At 41.9% G+C, this 20,865-nt stretch overlaps 1 long non-coding RNA gene across 1 annotated transcript; it reads right to left on the reverse strand.

The window, feature by feature from the left end:
• Positions 1-681: 681 nt before the first annotated feature.
• Positions 682-19,656, reverse strand: LOC149864331 (uncharacterized). The gene is made up of 3 exons (XR_016442475.1): positions 19,631-19,656; positions 7,723-7,771; positions 682-761 (listed from the first exon to the last, which is right to left on the reverse strand). It is a non-coding gene; the product is annotated as an uncharacterized LOC149864331 (long non-coding RNA).
• Positions 19,657-20,865: the final 1,209 nt, after the last annotated feature.

Here is a 20,865-nt window from a genome sequence, read left to right on the forward strand (position 1 = left end):
CCTTGATCAGTAAGTATCATGTGGATAAGTGAAAGTCAGAAGTGAAATAACCTATTCACAGCATGTATTGCTTTTTCAGTAGCAGCTGAGTACCTTGGCACATCTGTGTCCTGAGTGGTGGTGCTAGAGCAGTGTCAAGGGCTAAGCTACTGATAGTGGTGTTCTGGCCAGGCAAGCAGCACGGCGGCTGCTGTTTTGGCATCCTTTCTCCCTATAACGTGGAACTCAGGCCTGGTGTGCTGGCCATTCCCCTTAGCTACACTATTGTTCAGTGGTCTTTTCAAAAGCTTTTTGTGATATAAAAAATAGACAACTATGTAACTTTTTCCCCTCTCCTCTGCCTTAGTAAAAGTATAGAAAATTCAATTATAATATAAGTACTTGTAATATCTGGAGGGCGGGGTGGGGGGAGAAGGGTGAGCTGACCTGCTCATGAATCCAAGTTGGGATTAGGTATCTTCACTTCAGATCATTTTTATTGGCTAAAAATAAATCTCAATAGGAAGATTTATGAGCAAGCTGCAAATTCTGAAAACTGGCCAGGTCACAGGGTTTGTAAATGGAGTAAGTACATGGTGCTTCCCAGCAAGAAAAAAAAGAGCAGCTGTCTCTGCAAAGCCAGAGTTTTTGAGGACTCCCGATGAAATCAGATACCCCTCTGAAGGGAAAGCGAGTGTCTTCTATCAGGCGGGTATGTGTCACAGCTAGTTGAAGAGAAATGGCTTCCAGAAAATTAAGCTTCCCTTGAAACTTCAGCATATCTATTAATAAGAGAGAATTAAGTGAAGGCTAGAAAATAAACTAGATACAAATAGTAGTCACCTGAGGTTGCACATGATCAACCTCATCAAAAGTGGATCATGTGGCCTTAAAAGGAGAAAATACATAGAAATTCCTTGTTAGGTTATATAACATTAAAAATATTTTTGTAGTTTCCATAGCTATGCTTACCAGCACCCAGAGTCAATCATTTTAGGCCTAACGCTGATCTCACCCCAGTTTTCCAACAGCATAACCCCGATACCTTTTACATTATTAGTAGCAAAGGAATCAAAATAACATCCTTTATTTACGCTTTTGGGGAAAAAACAGTGGTGGGCCCTTAAAGAGATAATTGTTCTAAACGTTTCATCCTTATACCCTCTAGATACTATTTTATAGTCACACAGTTTTGTCTCTTTGAAGACCATTTGAAACAATCGATAGGAATATATTCCTTCATAAAATAGCATGTCATGAGATACTCAGAATTCAGTATGGAGTGAAAACAAACATGCCTAATCCTCTTTCGAGTGACTCCTGACCTCCAAAGAAGAAGAATTGGAAGAATCTTTACTTTTATCATCTTTTGTGGCTGTGATATTTTAAACATTATGAAACAAGGAGACGATGGGTGAGAGAGACTTGCTTTCTTAATTAAACCAAGTTTAATTTAAAGTGCCCTAGCAAACAGGTAATTGAGAAGGCAGCTTAACAAAATTATCTGCCTGGGCAGTACAAGATGTTTTTCTTTCTCCTCCATGCTGAAGCAGAGTCTTAAGCAGAATTAAGTCCCTTTCTTTATCTTGCAGTCTTGAGAACTGGTGAGCTAGTGTTGTTTAACAACATCGAGCAAATCCAATCCTCTCTTTCCCTGGGGGCACATACCACTTGCTAGACAGCAAAATTGATGGAATGCTACAAGCCAGGTAGCGATTAATCAGTCCCTTTCCCCTTTTAGACCTAACATCTATGAGGCTTTCCTCCATCCACCACAAAATACAGGATGGGATGGGGTGAGAGTGGTCAGCTGACCTGCATGCCATTCCCTAAGAGGGGAGCGCAGCTATGGATCTCATTGCAGCACTAAAGACAGAATAGCAATTGCAGTCTGAGACTGCTGTCATCATGCTGTCTGGGAGGGGAGGAGTCTGTCACTGTCATTGCATCCTTTCCCTCCATGTTGCAAGGGGTGAAGGCCAAGCCTTCACCCCTTTCACAGAAACTGGTGTAGGGGTGAAGGCTTGGCCTGAAGGTTGAAAGTGCCCCAGAAGTCAAACAAGCACAGATAACACATTCAAAGACCGCAGACTCACACATCTATACCACAATCCAAAAAGCATCAGTCCTTGAACACATAAATATTCCTACCAGCCACTTTGTAATTATCCTAATACATTTCTGTAGGAGGCCAAAGATTAATGGTTTAATGATTTACAGAAAATACTGTGTTCTACAACAGAGTGCTGAAGTGGCAGACATGACCCCTGGTTCAGGTTGAATTGAAACTTATATGGTGATCGCTGTTTTCTATGCCTGCCAATTTTTAATGAGAGCAGCACTTTTGTTTGGAAACTGCCAAGTTGATATAGGTTGGGAATACAATTTTTCTAGAAGTTTTTATAAATACTTCATAAAAAGTACCTGTTAAGGAAAGTATGCACTGCAACTCATGAATTGTAAGCTATATGTTTTCAGTAGCACTCATTTCAAAATTCGGAAGTGGGCAAGTATCTTCCAACACTGAGGTACAAAAATCACCCTCTGAAGGTCCTTATTTGGACAGCAAGTATAACACACTGTCCACTAGAACATGCCCAAGTGCTGAGATTTTCTTCACAATGGTCAAACCTCAATTTTGCTTCCACAGAAATGTATTGCTGTTTTATTTTTATACCTACAGCCTGATTTTGCAAAGTGTCAATTAGTGCAATGAAAAGATTGCAGGTTACAACCATAAAGTTTTCAGTGTTTGTTTTATTATTGTTTAATTATATATTGTACTGATGAATTAGGACTTAACGGTCACGGCTACACAAGACGCTGACTGCACAGTAGTCCAATACTACTGCACAATTGCACTGTGTGGCAAAAACCATGACGTGATGCTACTGAGCAGTAGTATTAAGCTACTGCACAGTAGCATCCTTAAAAAGGCATTCATAGATGCTACTGCACAGTAACTTGGGTTACTGTGCATTCATTTAGTACTTGTTTGTACAAGCACTAAATGAATACACAGTAATGATTGTGCAGTAGGGTCTTGTATAGACACAGCCAGTTAGGACTTAATAAGGACTTTGAATTAGGCTAGCAACATTTTTGTGTTAATAATTCTGAGGTAATTTTAAGGTATAATTCTATTACAAAATTGTACCAGAAGACTCAAACTCCACTCCTCAAGAGGGTGGGTTGTGAAGTGTAATGCCTTTTACTTCCTTTATGGAACACATTTAATATTTCATACATTTATTCAAATGTTTGTGTAAAAGGGTTAAGATAGAAACCCTGTCACTTGGGGTCTGAAGGGAAGACTGTGGAACTCTGGTTGCAGAAAGGGGGAAAAGGGGTCACAGAAAGAGCAAGGTCAATAACTGACCAGACCTAGCTGACAAAGATCTATGCACTGGGAAGAAAAAAAGAAGACAAAATCATCTACCACAGTTAAAAGGCAGGCTCCTAGGGGAAGGAGCTTGCCCTCAGGGCACTAGAAGAAAGGAAGGAGTCCTTGGTGGATGACAAGGCAGAACGGGAATACATAAGCCCAGGGAACAGTGAATTGACAGGAGACAGGACAGTTCAAAAGGGGAATTAGGAGGGCAACCGGCAAGGGAATCACTGGTAGCTCAGCAAGGTAGTGCATCCTGGTTAATGAGCAGCAAGTGCAGCTCTTTAAGACTTTGTAACAAGTGTTCAATAAATTAAATACAGTGTTAACAGCCAACCTGGTGGTCAATGATATCACACCTCACTTAGGGAATAACTCTTATCATTTCTCCCATCTCAAGTTGTGGCAGACAAACTCTTAGTGAAGTTGGGGAGACACATCCACCCTCCCACAGTTTTGAAACTTCAAAAAACATTGTAAATATTCTCTAATGACTGGAAGAGCCAATCCTGAGAGTCAGTGAGGACATAAAAATGCCATAAAAATCATACTTTGGTATGTTCAACAATAATAACAGAGTTCATTATAGCTCTGGCCTTGGGCAGCAAAGCACTTACACATGTACTTAGGAGAAGTAAAATGGACACACATGTATAAAATGCTAAATTTGATGTACAAGAAAAGATATGGTTAAAGGGACAGCATAAGGGAGTAGTCTAAAGAGGATTCCAACAAAAATAAGAACTTGCTCTCCAAGAAACACTAAAAAAGAGACTGCAATTAAGAGAACATCCTTAACTGAGTGAACACACTTCTCAGTGGAGGATTTGTCCCTTTGTTCACAGAAATTGGGCTGAGACACACAAAAAAGTTATATCAAGTTAAAGAGGAAGGGAAATGACTTCTTGAAGATCAGTTGATCCATGTTTGTGGATCCCATAGTAGAAATGAAATCAAGACAGCTTACCCTGAGTGAAACAGGGATAAATTACTATGGTTGAGCTTCCATTTGCTACAAGATAGAAGGTGGGGGGGACAGTTATAATGGACCAACCAATGTGGCAAATATCCCTTCCACCCTTTTAATTAAGCCTAATCTGTGCATCTGTCTATATCTATAGAGTATTTGGAGTGTTTCAGTGGCTGTGATGGTCCAGGAAATATGAGGGATGCTAGGGCTTCTTTGACAATATCTTGTATTAGTCCATCTATGAACTTGGGAGAGACATTAGACAAGCTTTCAGGCACATATATCCATATAACCTATACCCACAGGTACAGTCACAAGTGAATTTCTTGGCCACACATGCGTATCTTAGCACTGTAAAGACATGCAAAATAAATAACTTTGGGGGAAAAGTATAGCATTTGCAAATAGAAGCTGTTTCTCATACTAAATGATAATAGTAAAGACCTTGCATATATAGAGTTGTAAATCACTATACCCTGCTGCACTGACTTAAATGAAAAGTAATCAGTTCTACAACTGAAATTCAATTAAAAATGAGATTAAGCAGAAGCTTAGACATCCCTTATCTATGGGACTTCCTCCAGCTTTATCCATTGCATTGTCAAAACTCAAACAGACGGAGCAGAAGGAGTGCATTCAGTTCTGAAACTGAAGCCAGAACAACAACCAGAAGATCCAGGCAATCTGCTGTGTTCCTCACAAGGAGAATTTACAAATAGTAGGATGGTTTTAATTGTCCGTCTCTCACAAAGCAAAAAAAAAAGAAAATAGCTGAATGACAACACAAACTTCTAAAGTCAGACTAACCCTGGAGTCTTCTGCTCGCTTTCCTTGTGCAAACAACAGGTCAAATTGTTAGTACCAACCCATGTATATTTGTTTGTACAATGAAAAAATAATTGTGAGCAACTCACACAAGTGAAGCACTGAGGACAGGATGCACTGGTGGGGCAGATCCTCAGCTGGCGTGAACTGTCATTGACTAGTGTCTAAAATGTTATTTCATATTCTCTGAGAGACTGCTCCTGAACTGGGAGCCAAGCCTGACGGACGCGAGCTACTGGAATAGAAACTTGCTTCCCAGGCCACCAAATGTTCTCACATCCCCCCCCTGGAGATACTAGAGCAAATGTGCCTATCTGTCTGGGGAAGGCTTAGCCAAAAAAACCATGCAGTTTTATGTGTGCTAGCAGGAGTCTAAACCCTCATTTGCCTTCCTCCCTCACCAGCCCATTCCTCCATACCTTTGAACATACATTCTCAGTTGAAAAGTATTGACCACCAGGGGCTGCAAATATACTTTAGCAGGAGACAAATGGCCTCTCTTTCTTTATAGACAGACAGGATGGGACCCTGAAACGGTTTTCTATTATAAGATGGGGCTGAGAGAGGGGTGCCCTTTGGAAAAAGAGTGAGAACCACTGCTCTTCAGGACTGATTCCTAAGGAACATAGCTCTGAAGCCTGTGTAGCCAAGGATTGTGCCTACATGGACTCATCAGAATTGCCCCAAGGTCTGGAGACACATAACTGTTATAGCAACTGTAGCTCACTGGGTTCAGTAAAGACAGTCAGGCATGAATAAGAAGAGTTAAACAACAGCTTTTATCATGGAGCAGCCAGCAAGCCTCTGCAGACATTTTGTCTCTTCATTTACCTATCTGAGGGAACATTTCCTAATTCCCATCTCTTCTAATTTAGGGAACATCTCTAAATTTTAATTTTTATAACCATAGCAATATCAAGGGATACAGATGTAAGCTGCCACAATCCAACAACATGATAGTTACATGTATATGAGCCTCTTGCAATACAAGTTTAGCAAAACTGCTGCAATTTTAACCCTACTTCAATCATGGTTGAAGCAGGGCAATTTCACTAACTTGTGTTGTTATAGGATCCTGCAGGTGTAACAGTCTACATAAGACACTTTATTGAGCAACAGACAGTAAAGCATCACCATCTACACGTGAAAGCAATTAGGGCATGGTAGACTAATATACTGAGCTGCCAGATAATCCTACCAGATACAAGTGGTATCTGGCAGCATAGTAAATTACTGCACTTACACCACATGTAGATGGTGACATCAGGATTAGTTTACTCTGACTCTAATTAAGCCAGAGTATATTCAGCTATAATAACTACACATGTAGATGTGCCCAGTTACGCCATAAAAACTGATGCACACTCCTAACAGAAGCTTCCTCTCCCATTTTGAAAGTGGCCAAAAAATATGTCTGTCCATTCCCCCACTGTATTTCCAATGTGGCATGCCAGCACAAATCAAGTAGAATTTTCTGGCCTTGTCGCTCTGCTCAGTAAAATCTTACTTGTGTTGATAGGCCTCAAGCTAGTCCACCATTCTTGAACGTTAAAATACCAGGTATTAAATGAGTTTTTCTATGATAATAGCAGTAGCCTGGGAATGCTTAGCAGAGAGAGAGAGACATGACCTTATCCTGCACTCAATTTTAAAAGTACATTTGTTCACGTACAATCTAAGTAATTTGCACATGAACACTGGCAAAGAGTAACAGCAATGTATGCAATAGTAGATGTGGGGTTAGAGATGAGTGTTGTGTCCAAGTAGATGCATATTAAAAAGGAAATGTATGTGAAAAATATTTTTAAAAATAATGTAGTAATTATTTTTCATAATTATTATCTAACCCCGCCCCTGCCCCACCCCTCCCACACACACTAATTTCTAAGATCCCTTAGGAAGACTGAAACAGAGTTTCAATCTAATAACTTTCCACATTTTACATGCACCTCCTGGTTTGTTCTTAAGCTGCCCAGTAGAAAGTGCTGAGCTGGTGGCCTTTGTGGGGTGAGGTGGGGCTTCCTCTTACCAGAGATGAATGTTGACAGATATATATTTAGAATAGCTATAGTTACATGGACTTTGAATGTGGCTGGAGGAAGGAGAGAGAAAAGGGCAATGCCACAGATCAAATTTCAGGCCTACAAGACTTGATGGGATCCTTTTAACCAGACTCCACAAAGCATTTTTCTTTTTCAATAAGGACATCAATATTTGAAACATGGATATAGACTTGGGGGGAAAAATGGTGTTTTACCATAAGTGTACACATAATCTTTAGAGAGGTAATGGAATATTACTTTATTCACATGAAATGGATTCTGTATCCTCAATAATGTTTAACACCAGGTAAGAAAAGTTTGGGGGTTTTTTCTATTAAAGACCTGGCATATTACCTTGTGATTATGAAGAAACAATATGGATATTAATTAGCATATTCTTTTACACTACACCCAGACATACTCTCTCACATGCACATGCACGCATATTCTCTGAGGTTGGCATGCCAAAACCTTAACACAAAAATGATAGTACAGCGTATCAGCCATTCATTCTTTACCTTGCCAACTGCACAGCCTTTCAGGACTGGCTTCCATTCACAACAGAACCTGAAGCAGAGCAAATTTAAACTTCATATATTTCATCAAAAGGGAAGTAACAACCACACATATTCATGTATTACACGTATTTGGCAGTAAAACATGTCAAATGGAAACAATGTCATTTAACACATTCAGGACTTCCTGAAATGCACTCTTCACAAATGTAAAACAACCTCAAGCATTCCTCATGATGCAGACCTCTTTGTTAGTGTACTTGAAAATTTATATTTAGTTTTTATAATTATTTGTGCAACTGAAGTTTATTAACATGATTGATGGGAGAACTCAAAATTTACTCTCACATGCTCTAATATTCTGTGAATAAAAGGGTGTTTTAAAATTTTTTTTACAGTATTTGCTTTTCCAGAGTATTTACTTCAGGTATTATATATGAATAGTTCTATCCTTTTCATATCCCCTTGTCATATAACCATTCATAGGAAATAATCATCTGCCTTCACTATCAGAGGACAAAAAAAAAAAAGAGCTGCAAAGTTACTGGTCTGATTTATATAGTGGTGTAATACAGGTTTCTTATCCTTAACATCCAGTGTCTGATAACAAACAGTACTATTTTTTCTGGGTAGCCTATTAAGATGAGGGTTATACAAAGTGTTGGATGATAAAATTTAAGCAAAAGTTTCCAAATGCTGACATTAAGGGTATGATTTGATTTCCTTTAGTGGAAGGCCAAAGTGCATCTTGTGACCACTTCTGAGTTACCCAGCTGAAGTATAGGGGTGATTTGATTGTTTAAGTATCCCCACTGTAGGAATTTGGAGACATCTGTGCATCTCTATAGGATACTTTAGTTGGTAACCCTTTAATTTGTTGGTTGCAAGATGGCAGGATGAGTGTGGTAGGTGAAACAGATTTCTGGCCCAAGTGTCAAACTCCTGATCATTTTACTTATGCAAGCCATCACATTAGATGTGAAAATCAGGGTTTGTCCCACAGGAAAACTTGCATTATGGAATGGGGATTTATTTAACATATTAACAAAAGTAAATTATATGTCACACAGTGATACGCTTTTAAGAACTGCAGATAACTTGAGGGTTATAAAAGTTCTGGACTCAAGAAAGTTCCTTGACAGCAAGAGCATGGGGTACAGAAACAATATCAGACACCCTAAGTTCAGAAAAAGAAGAACAGTTGTAATCAATCATAAATGACTTGTGACTCAATATTGCTACGTCCTTGAGTGACTGACTGAGAAGGCTCTTTGGTGAGAGAAGTGAATGAGTAATGTAGTGCCCAGAAGAATGTGTGCAGAGAGACATAAGAAAGAAGGCTGACTTAGCAAATGTCAGGTTGGATATAGAATGACTCAAGGTGAGCCAATGTCTACCAAGTGATAGGGAGGGTAGGATTTCTATATCCCCATTTTCTGCAAGCACAATGAACAGGGCTTCTCTAGTCAGCCTAGCTTCCCACTGCACTCTGTTCCCACCAATTTTGCCACTTCACTTCAAAAAATAAAAATGCTTTGGTTAGAAAGCACTTAAGTGTTTTTAATATTTACAAGAAAAATTATCATTGTTAGTGTCAAGCTGGTAACTTCCCATAATAACATCTATATTGACTAGGCACATCTATATACAGGACTTCCATCTAACCCAGGAGATCCACAACTCCACCGGGGGGAGATATTGTTGAATCTGGTCCTGGCCACAGGCGATGACCTGGTGAGGGGTCTGCAGATGCTCGACCCCCTGGGCGACAGCGATCATTGCCTGCTGGAATTCACCATCCAGTACAAGGTGGCAAAGGCCTGCAGCAAGGCAGCAGCCCTGGATTTCAGGAGGGCAGATTTCAATGAGGTAAGGAGAATAGTCAGGGAGACACTGAGGTCCCAGCGGGGTGGGGAGTTGGGTGTCCAAGAAGAGTGGTCGTTCCTTAAGGAGACGATCCTCCAAGCCCAAAGGGAGATAATCCCAATACGGATCGAAGGGGGCAAGAGGGCACGAAAGCCCCCATGGCTCTCCGAAAGCATTGGGGAATGTCTCCTAGCTAAAAAGGAGGCACACACCCAATGGAAGGGAGGGGCCATCTCCAGAGGGGACTATGCCTCTGTTGCTCGGGACTGTAGGGGGGCGGTCAGGAAGGCCAAGGCGGAAATGGAACTGAGACTAGCTACCCAGAATAAGGACAACAAGAAGTCTTTTTTAAATACATAGGGGGTAAAAAGAAGGTACTGGGTAACGTGGGGCCTCTGCAGGACATACTAGGAAATCTGGTCGTCACACCAGACAGCAAAGATAGCTTATTTAATAATTTCTTTGCCTCCATTTTTCTGAGGAGGGGCTGGGTCATCCCCCACACTGGGACCCCTGTAGGCCCCAGGGGAGGGGCACCCAGGCCTAGGGTCAGCGAGGACCTAGTTAGGGAACTTCTGGAGGAACTGAACATATTTAAATCAGCAGGTCCTGATGATCTCCACCCCAGAGTGCTGAGGGAATTAGCAGAAGTCATTGCAGGATCCCTAGCATGGCTTTACAAGCACTCGTGGTGCTCTGGCATTGTGCCAGAGGACTGGAAAAGGGCCAATGTGGTTCCCATTTTCAAAAAAGGGAGGAAGGAGGACCCAGGAAACTATAGGCCTGTTAGTCTTAACTTGGTCCTGGGTAAGCTTTTTGAGAGAATTATCCAGGAGCACATCAGCGAGAGGCCAGCAGGGGAGATTATGCTTAGGGGCAATCAGCATGGGTTCATTAGAGGCAGGTCCTGTCAGCCCAACTTGGTGGCCTTCTATGACCAGGTCACAAAATCCTTGCATGCAGGTGTCGTGGTGGACATAGTGTTTCTGGCCTTTAGGAAGGCCTTTGACATTGTCTCTCACCCCATTTTCATTAAAAAACTAGGAGACTGTGGCATGGATACCTACACAGTCAGATGGGTCACTAATTGATTGGAGGGCCGCACCCAGAGAAAGGTGGATGGGTTATTTTCGACCTGGAGGGATGTGGGCAGTGGGGTCCCCCAGGGCTCGGTCCTCGGGCCCGCACTGTTCAACATCTTAATCAGCAACTTGGACGAGGGGGTAAAAAGCACCTTGTTCAAATTCGCAGAGGACACTAAGATGTGGGGAGAAGTGGATACACTAGAAGGGAGGAGTAGGCTGCAATCAGACCTGGACAGGTTACAGGGGTGGGTGGATGAGAACAGGATGGGTTTCAACACTGACAAGTGCAGGGTAATTGTACCTGGGGAGGAAGAACCAGTAGCATACCTACAAGCTGGGGAACTCCCTTCTCATCAGTACAGAGGCAGAAAAGGATCTTGGAGTCATTACTGATGCCAATATGAACATGGGCCAACAGTGTGGGGATGCGGTCAGGAAGGCCAACAGCACCTTGTCATGCATCCACAGATGCATCTCAGGCAGATCCAAGGAGGTGATCCTCTCCCTCTATGCGACACTGGTCAGGCCACAGTTGGAGTGCTGCATCCAGTTCTGGGCACTGCACCTCAGGAGGGATGTGGACAACTTCAAAAGGGTCCAGAGGTACGGCCACCCACATGATCAGGGGGCAGCAGGGCAGGCCCTATGAAGAGATGCTAAGGGACACAAACCTATTCAGCCTCCATAAGAGAAGGCTGAGGGAAGATCTAGTCGCTGTTTACAAACTAGTCGGGGGGACCAGCAGGCATTGGGGGAGTCCCTGTTCCCCCGAGCACTACCAGGAGTGACAAGAAATAACGGTCACAAGCTGGCTAGATATCAGGAGGTGCTACTTCATGGTCAGGGCGGCTAGGATCTGGAACCAACTTCCAAGAGAAGTGGTGCTGGCTCCTACCCTGGGGGTCTTTAAAAGGAGGCTGGATGAACACCTTGCTGGAGTTGTTTGACCCCAGTACTCTTTCCTGCCATGGTAGGAGGTTGGACTTGATGATCTGCTCAGGTCCCTTCTGACCCTACCAACTATGAAACTATTTGAGACATTGACTGTGCAGTCATTACTGAGCAGTCATTTAGTTACTCTGCAGTGATTATAAACAAGTGCTAAATGACTGTGCAGTAATTGGAGTTACTGTGCACTAGCATCACCAAATGGGTTTTAGGTGATGCTGACTGCGCAGTAGCTTGTTAGTACTGTGCAGTAGCATTGCATTATGCATCCTGCCACATGATGCTGCTGTGCAGTCAACATCTTGTGTACACGTAGCCACTTGGAACTTGCCCTGTGTGGTGCAGCTGGCCTTCAAACATCTCCCTTGAGGATGAAAGCCCCTAAATGGCCAAATGTGAAATGCGGAATAGCCACGTGGGAAGATCTTGTTTGCAAGCAGTCCCCATATAGACCGAAAGAGATGGTATGGGAGAAAGCCCAGTGATCCATAATGTTGTACTCTGTGTGGCCTTCATGCCCAGCACAAGTGGTACAGATATGCAGAAACAGCTGTGCTAACCCTTAAAGCTCAAGTAACAACTGAGAGGATGTTGGGTTGCAGCACTGCACACTGGACCTAGACTGTGGGCTGGATTTGGCTATTCCTTCCTCCAGAAGGTTTTGATTTAATAGGAACAGAATTTTTTTTAGAAGTATATCAGTGATGCTCAGTACCACTTAACTAATTAAGGCTGGCCTGCAGCCATACCATCTTGGGCTGAGATCATTATCAGCTTTTATTAGATAGGGAACATTGGGGCTTGATCAGTTCTTGCATGGGAGACAGTGATACAAATCACAGGTGCTATGTGAAGTAGCGTCAGTGATTCAGCAGGATGTAAGGGCACCTTTGCCTGAGTCCCCCCAAACCATGATAGGGCTGCATTATGTTAGGGATAACTATGCTGCTTAAGGTGTCCTTTTCAGATGAGGTAGTATTTATTCACCGTAGTAGAGGCCAACCTTTTTAGTAGGTGTGCTGAGTATGGCTCTACTGTAAATTAACCCCACACCCCCAAAGTGCCACTCCAATCCTCTTCCCATGCCTGCTTGGCTACTTTAACCCATGGAGAGCCCTGCGGGCTGGATGCTAAGGCTCTGAGGCAGCATTTGGCCAGAAGACCAGAGCTTGAGGACCCCTGTTATAAACTATATAAACTCTTAAAACACCTACCTTGGAAAGCACAGAGGATGATTACTGCTTCCATCTCCCAGGAACCCAGGCCAGGCAGCTTTTACTTATCAACCAAGAACCACAAACCTGGCAACCTAGGAAATCCCATTGTGTCTGGCCTTGGCACCATCATGGAGGGAGTTTCTGGCTACGCTGACTCTATTCTGTTCCCAACTGTCACTGGAGCTACCGCCTATTTAAAAGACACCACAGATTTTTTTATAGAAACTGGGCTCTATTGACAAGCTTTCTTCTAACACCATAATAGCTACCACGGATGTTACATCTCTGTACACCAACGTCCCTCCAAGAGGACATATTACAAGCCATAAAGAATATTATCTCTGATGAGGACACTGCTTCTGTTTCCATTTCAATCACATTGTCCTCACCCACAATTGTACCAGATATTTCTGAGTGATGTCTCCTGAAACTTACCCATGAAATAACCACTTACTTGCAGATATAGTACACTCCTGTAACAAACACAGAAGTAGAAGCCCAGAACAAGATCCACAGGTCTTAAGTGAGACTAAACTGGTGCCCATGCTTGGGTGGCCTCTCCACATCAATATGTTGTTATAGCCCCCTTTCTTACATTATCCACCACAGCAGCTGAATTACAGCACCAGAAAGTTAGGTCAGATCAGCAATTTCAATGGTTTGCATACCTTTGTGTGTTTCATATTTCAGTGAAATTTAATCTGCCACTTCCCAAGGCTAATAGTAACAAAGCACCAGATATGCCAAAAAGGAAAAATATGTATAAAATGCTGGCCACAGTTTTTCTTATGTTTCACATGCCTTGTTGACATGAATGATGCATCTGTTAGAGAAGCACATCCCCCTAACTGCTGATGCCCTTACAGGTGTTTTCACTCTCCTCCAAAAAGAGATATGAAGTATAATAGCATAATGTCAGTGCTGGCTGCCAACCTGAAGAGTCACACTGCTGAAACCCCCCACTGACAGCATTCTGTCTTTAGGTAAAGAAATATCTCTGCCTTCTCTTATATTTCTAATAGCCTTGTCACCATAGTAGAGAGGTGCCAAGAAATATTTGGTATCATGAAAACCAAATATACTTGCAGATGATAGCATGACATCTCCTGTGTGTTTGTTTTCTGCTTAGTACTTATAGCCACCATATGAGTACCTGATTCCAGAGCAAATAGCAGTGACTGCCCGTTTCTGTGGGAAGGTTGGAAAATTTGACAATACTTAAAGAAGGAAGGGATGTTCCCAAATCCCTCAAAACAAAACCCTCACAAATCTCAATGTCATACAGTGGGGACACTTTTCCCTCTGAGGAAACAAAAAAAAAAAGACTTAACGGATGTGTCACCTCACTAAATGCACGATGGTGGGGATATGGGGGGGGCGGGGTGGGGGGTTTCAGACACTGTGGTAGAGTAGGTGGTAAATGAACCATTACAGAATGAAGGTATGACAGGCCTTAATACCATTTTTAATGTATCTGGGTCAAATGTATTCATGTTATAATAATGTTGCATGTCGCAGTTTTCCTAACTAGCTTATGCACAAGTAAAGACTGGAGTAATGGTAATTTGAAGTACACCTGCAAGTATTTGCCTAAGTGGTCTATTAGGCTGTGCGTAGATGAAATGATAGGTGTGTTTGCATGACACTTTAAAGTGGGCTAAATGTTTTGGCACTGCTTCAATGGTGTCAGTGTTTGCACACCTCAGCAGCATATTGCACATTCATTCTAGCAGCTGTAGGAAATTTGGCGGCATAATGTGCCTTAAATGACTTGGGGCACAGCAAACTAAAACTCTTTTGAGGAACTCAAGCTAGCTACAGATATCAAGGAAAATAAAAAGTCCTTTTTTAAATATGTGGGGAGCCAGAGGAAAAGCAAGGGCAACACTGGACCCCTGCTAAACTGATAACTGATGCCCAGGAAAAAGCAACCTTGCTAAATGGGTACTTTGCGTCAGTTTTCCATCAGCCCCATGGGACAGCCCTGCCCACTATGGGTCAGGGAGGCCCAGGCAAGGGAGATTCCTTGCTCTCCATCGAAGCTGACCTCATGAAGGAACACCTCGACAGGCTGGATACCTTCAAGTCAGCTGGCCCTGATGGGTTACACCCAAGGGTACTCAGGGAGCTGGCAAGCATCATAGCTCAGCCCTTGGCACGGATCTTTGAGAGCTCTTGGCGCTCTGGTGAAGTGCCCAATGATTGGAAGAGGGCCAATGTCATGCCTATCTTCAAGAAGGGGAGGAAAGTAGATCCGGCAAACTACATCAGCCTGACCTCTATCCTGGGGAAGGTCTTGGAAAAGATTATCAAGGAGGCCCAAGGGATGACAAGATCGAACAGTCACAAATTCCACTGTGATCAATTCAAGCTGGACATAAGAAAGAACTTCTTTACCGTCCGAGCCCCCAAGGTTTGGAATAGACTGCCACCAGAGGCAGTTCAAGCGCCCACTTTGAATGCCTTCAAAACACATTTGGATGCTTATCTTGCTGGGATCCTATGATCCCTGCTGACTTCCTGCCCCTGGGGTGGGGGGCTGGACTCGATGATCCTCCAGGGTCCCTTCCAGCCCAAATGTCTGTGAAATCTATGAGTTTTAGTTTGCTGCCCCTACAACCGCAGAGTGAAGCACTGGGCTCCATGCAGCTCCACAGCTCCGCAAGAAGCCTTGCAGCTAGCCTGGCAGCAGCCCAGGAAAACAGCTGCACCCAAGAAAAACAGTGAGCCTGATCTTTTTCTATTTTTCTTCCCCTGGAGCCTGCCTGAGCTGGGCAGGGGGTCAGGTGCTTCCCTCCACAGCTGCAGTGCTCCCTGGGACTGCCCAAGCCAGGTGCCTGCAGGCAGGTGCCGCTTGGGGTGCCCCACAGCTGCCATGGTGGGAAGCACCAGCCCCCACCCACACAGCCCAGGGACAGCTCTGCCTGCTGGCAGCTCACCCTCCCCTCCCCACCAAAGAGGCAGGTAAGTCAGCAGGGTGTATGCACAACACGGGTGTTTAATCAGCCCTAAATTGAAGCAGTGTTTTTTAAAACCCGGTGCTTTAATTTAGGGCCCCTGTTTCGTCTACATGAAACAGGGGCCCTAAAGAGTAGAACAGGCTATCCAGAAACAGTGAACGAATTTGCCTATGTTGACATATGAAGTAGACTCCAGCCCCAGCACCCAGAGAGACTCCCTGCTATTTCTGTTGCCCCAGAAGAAGATTCTCAGAGGAGGTAAGAGTAGGAGAGGGAAAGAGGCAGAAAGACAGAAAGAGAGAGAAAAGGCAGGATAAGAGAAGCCTGTGACTCATGAGAGAGAAGAGCTGGGGCTGTTACGAGACAGAGATTGCCTGTGAGTTAGCCTGGGCTTTGGGGCCCAAGAACTCTGCCTATTGTATAGCTGTAGACTAATAAATGTGCATTTTGTCTAACAAAAGCTGCCTACTTCACTACATGTGATTTTGGGTGCACTCCCATCACAGAGATAAAGTCTGTTTTGGGCTCTCTGATTTGGAAAGTAACTCTCAATGATTTTCATATTATTATTCGTCCTTGGAATATGGTGTCACTGGCTGATAACTTTGTAAACATATGAGAGCTCACCTTTGTGCCAAATATACAGAGCTGCTGTCCCTTGTGTGTCATTGCTGAGCCATGTGCATATCACATACTTGCAGCTTGGCAAAAGAAGGAGAGATCCTGCTTTCGAAAGCATATTTCTGTATGTTCTTTTTTTCTTGTGCAATTTAAGCTATCACATGGCAATGTGATATATATAAAATGAGATTTTTTTTTTCAGCTGGAATGCATGTGATATATAAAAATGAGATTTTTTTTTTACAGCTGGAATGCCTACAAATAATATACAGGCTAAAAACATGATTCTTTTACAAATATGAATCCTTAGGTAGTGGCATAGTATGATAGTTCTTGTCTCTCTACTCCTTAAAAGTGAAATTCATCCTGGTGCAAAGGGACCAGCATAGGAGGGCTTAAGTGAGACTTAAGTAGTGCATTCATTTGTGCTGGTTCTTTATTTAAGGATATATTTCACTCTGTAGTTGAAACTAGAAGTCCTGCTAAATGCAGCAGGAATCTTTCTGTTAGGTCTCACACATCCATTTCAGTCAGTAGATTATATATATTATTTATAAAAAAAGGAGTAAAGAGAAAGTGAGAGACGGTGCACAGTGCAGTTGGGATGTCTTCCTTCCTATTCCACTTCACTGGTCTTTTGATTCTTTGTTCTGTATCTCTTACTCTGTATCTTTTTTCTGATACTATGTTCTCTGTCACACTTAGAAAAAAGATGAAAGAAGATGAACGACAAAAGCAAAACTGGTTTCAATCTGAGCATGCCAGGCATCAGTCAACACCTAAAAGCCAACATTTTTAAACACGGCTGCTGAAAGCGAAATACCTCAAATCTAATTTATTACACATTTTTTGTGGAGTAACTTTGTGGCTTGTTCCTTGTTTTACAATTCCATTAACTGCTTTAATGCGTGGCTGGGTTACAACTTAAGATGTGAATAACTTTAATCATGCCATGGGGCCTCTATGACTTAATTAAAAAAGCTGATATATAGCATGCCAGAGCATGTGTATTTCTCAGTGGCTTTCACCACACTTCTGAGAACACTTAACATAAACTTTGGAGTCTAACATCAGAAGTTTGCATTTGAAAGTGTTAGTCTTGGGAACAAAGTTGAGAAGCTACATTTTTCAGACAAACAAATGCAGGTTTGGATAAATCAGTTGTTCACAAGTATTTTATGTTGTGGTGGTGAAAAAAGCAGCTGTGGCAAGTTGAACTGATAATAGGGAAACACTAAAAAAATCAGTTTGGTTATGATAACTACAACACTTCAACAGGTATCAGAAGCTTATTCAGGTTGTTGTAATCAATCTGAAAATCTGGTTACTGGTGAAATAAGGAAGTAAAAAAAAATCAACCCCAATTTTCCAATAATTTTTCAAATGCTAAAAAAAAAATCCTAGTTCTGGTCTGGTTCTGACTCAGCTTTTCTATTTGTAACTCCACCCATCTATCTCTGTCCACCACTTTGCTATTAGACAGTGTGTTCAGCCAGAAAAAATCAAATGATTGCTCCTTAACATTTCTCTTTTTTAGTCATTCATTCCCTCGTGTAAAGAAAGAAGGTGTTGGTATGTGTGCAGAGAAGTAACTCTACTCCTTGCAAAAGCATGAGTACCTCGAAATCCCAGGCACATGATGCAGGTAATAGCAAATGAATCAGGCATCCTGAGTCAGCATGCAGAATGAATTACTTCTAACCCTCAGAAGAGGTAGTTCCTCCAGGTCAAACTGAGGTCACTGGAGCAAAACAGGGAAGTTCACATTGCAACCATTTGTACTACTACTGCATTACAGACCGAATGATGGATAAGAGACTTACCTTTCCAGCTTTTTTCAGGGGAGTTCTGACATTAAAAAGAAAAATTAGTTTACCTGAAAATAACATGTATTCTGTTTTAGGCTCCAAAGCATGCCACTGTTCAAGAAACAGAAAAGTATTAGTGAGCTGCCTATTGTTCACTTTAAGGATGGTCTGAGAGTGTTGAGATCATGTTAATTTTCTGATTCCTCTATATGTTTCACTAAGCAACTGGAAACAATGACTGCTACAAGCGATGTCAGGAAAACAAACATACTTCTGAAGACGCTTCAACTTAAACACATTCAGTGGTAATAAAAAATAGCTTTGTGACTAGACCACGCCGACAAAAGAACCAAGCCATTAAAAACGGGTTTGCCAGATACACTGCTGAGTTGTCTTTTCCTCAGTAATCTGTATCTGTTATACAAAAGAGCTTTCAAAGCCTGGCCTGCTGAAACATTCACATTCTTTCTTCCCTTAAAAAAAAGCAGACCTGGCACAGGCACAGTAAATAAAAATAACAAGCATATGATGCCCAAGATGCATGTGAACATAAAGTGACGTCGGCAGCCCCCACAAATAGAACTCCAGTTAAAAATAGCCTTTGTCTAAATGTGGGAAGTGTGTAAATATAGTAGCAGTTTCAACTTACTATAGAGGCTCACAAGCTCCAAGTAACAGAAGCTTATTATAGAGCATGTGCGTCAGAGGAGAGGAAAAAGGGAGAAAAGAAAGACACCGTAGTCTGCAATTAGTATCTACAATGAGACGTAAATTAATTTTTTTCCCTCCATTCTTTCTGTCATTGTTTGGAAACTGGGCAAGGATAAAAGCACTTTGAAATGCAGATGCCTGCATGTTGTAATAGTACTAAAAAGGAAAAAAGAGGAATCTACAGGAAAGATCAAACTAGTACCAAGGAGAAACATAGCTTTCCGGGCAAAGAATGGTTGCACAAAACGTGGGATGTAAAAGATGACAACAGGGAAGATTTTGATCCCAGTTACGCTGAGACAAATCAGAAGTGCAATAACTTGATTTTAAGGGAGCTGTTGTGGATTTACATACACTAATGATATCAGAATTTAATCCAGGGCATGAATGTTGTACTGACTGAGAAGAACAAGAAAGCCACTGCTTTTTATCCAACAAGAGAAATTCACAAATTTCTGGTGACAGCAAAACTGCCTTCATGTCATAGATATGTTTTCCCTGATATTTCACCCCTTATTGGACAAAACTATAAAAACCAAGAAACTGAGAAGCTTGTCAGATAAACCCAGCAGAATAATCTACACCCAAATAAGATTTATGTTCAGGACACAAAGGACCTGCAAGTTGCATTGCATCCCTAGGATGTCATCTCCAGGCATCTGCAAATAATATGTCCTTTAAAAAAATCAACTTACATTGTATCGGTAAAAGGAAAGAGAATAGCAGCCTTCTGGTGTTTCAGACATGTGTGAAGAGAAGGTATTCAAGGTCTGAAATACATACAGACTGACAAACTAGATTTTTTATTAATTTCAATGTATAATGATACTAAAACATTCTGTCAATTACCCATCATTCCCCCTTCATGCCTTTACCATTAATATTTTAACAAACAGTACAATTAAAAGCAGAAGCAAACTCCCAGGAATACTCTACCCCAGCACATATGTATGTTTCCTGTTTTGACTTTTCTCTTAAGGTACACTAGCATGGTAAAACAGGGGAAAAAAACATTTTAGGCATGGTACATGACACACAATTTGCTTTAAATCTATGGCCTGGGCAAAGTTTTTGCTTGCTTTATTTAACTAGCACAGGAAATCAATGCTATGAGTTCCCACATATAGCTTAAATTAATCTTTGACATAGTGCATCTCTATAACAAGTTAATTTTACTGTTCCACGGAATAGCCTGATATAGTTCACTTAAGTAATCATGCTAAATGAATGTTTAAGTGAGAACAGTTTGCCATACACAAAGCAAGAACCATATATAACCTTTTATACAACTACATAGCACAGCAGTTGCTGGCTGGTTTACAAAGTTCTGGCTTACGTACAAATTTTAGCTGTTAACTCCCACAACTATCTGCGCCAAAAAGGGACTTCCTGGAAAATACAAGTATGACTATGTGGGACTAACAGTTTAAATACTTGAGTTCTCTTTGTTACATCCCTTTTAAATGGAAGGTGGTTTGAAACATTTCAGATAAGACTGTCTTTACCCTTGTTCACTTTCCAGTGAGATTTAGCACAAGACTAGAAACCTCCTGTACTGTCATTGTTTTCCTAAGAAGAAAGGAATGAGAAAAGGAAAAAAAGAAAATTGATATGTCAAACAATGCTGCTGTTATCTCAGAAGTTACTCTACCCTTTTCTAGTCTAATGCATCATTGTCCTAGTATTTGTGCCCACACTCAGTGCTGTTGCTGTAGTATCCCTGCTTTATAACACTTTCATCAGGGGTCCTGCAAATATATCCAAGAAGGTCTTCGACAACACCAGATGTGTGAGGCTAAAACTGGCCACTGGTATTTTCCAGTACTTGAATTTCCCACCACCTCTGAAGAAGACAAATTAAATTAATATAGGTAACTTACAAAGTTGGAACAGACTTTCTGACGCCTGTTAGCCATCATTCATGCAGCGT

The sequence above is a fragment of the Crocodylus siamensis genome, chromosome 5 (assembly GCF_052110815.1).
Source record: "Crocodylus siamensis isolate JL-2025a chromosome 5, ASM5211081v1, whole genome shotgun sequence".
NCBI classification, from domain to species: Eukaryota; Metazoa; Chordata; order Crocodylia; family Crocodylidae; genus Crocodylus; species Crocodylus siamensis.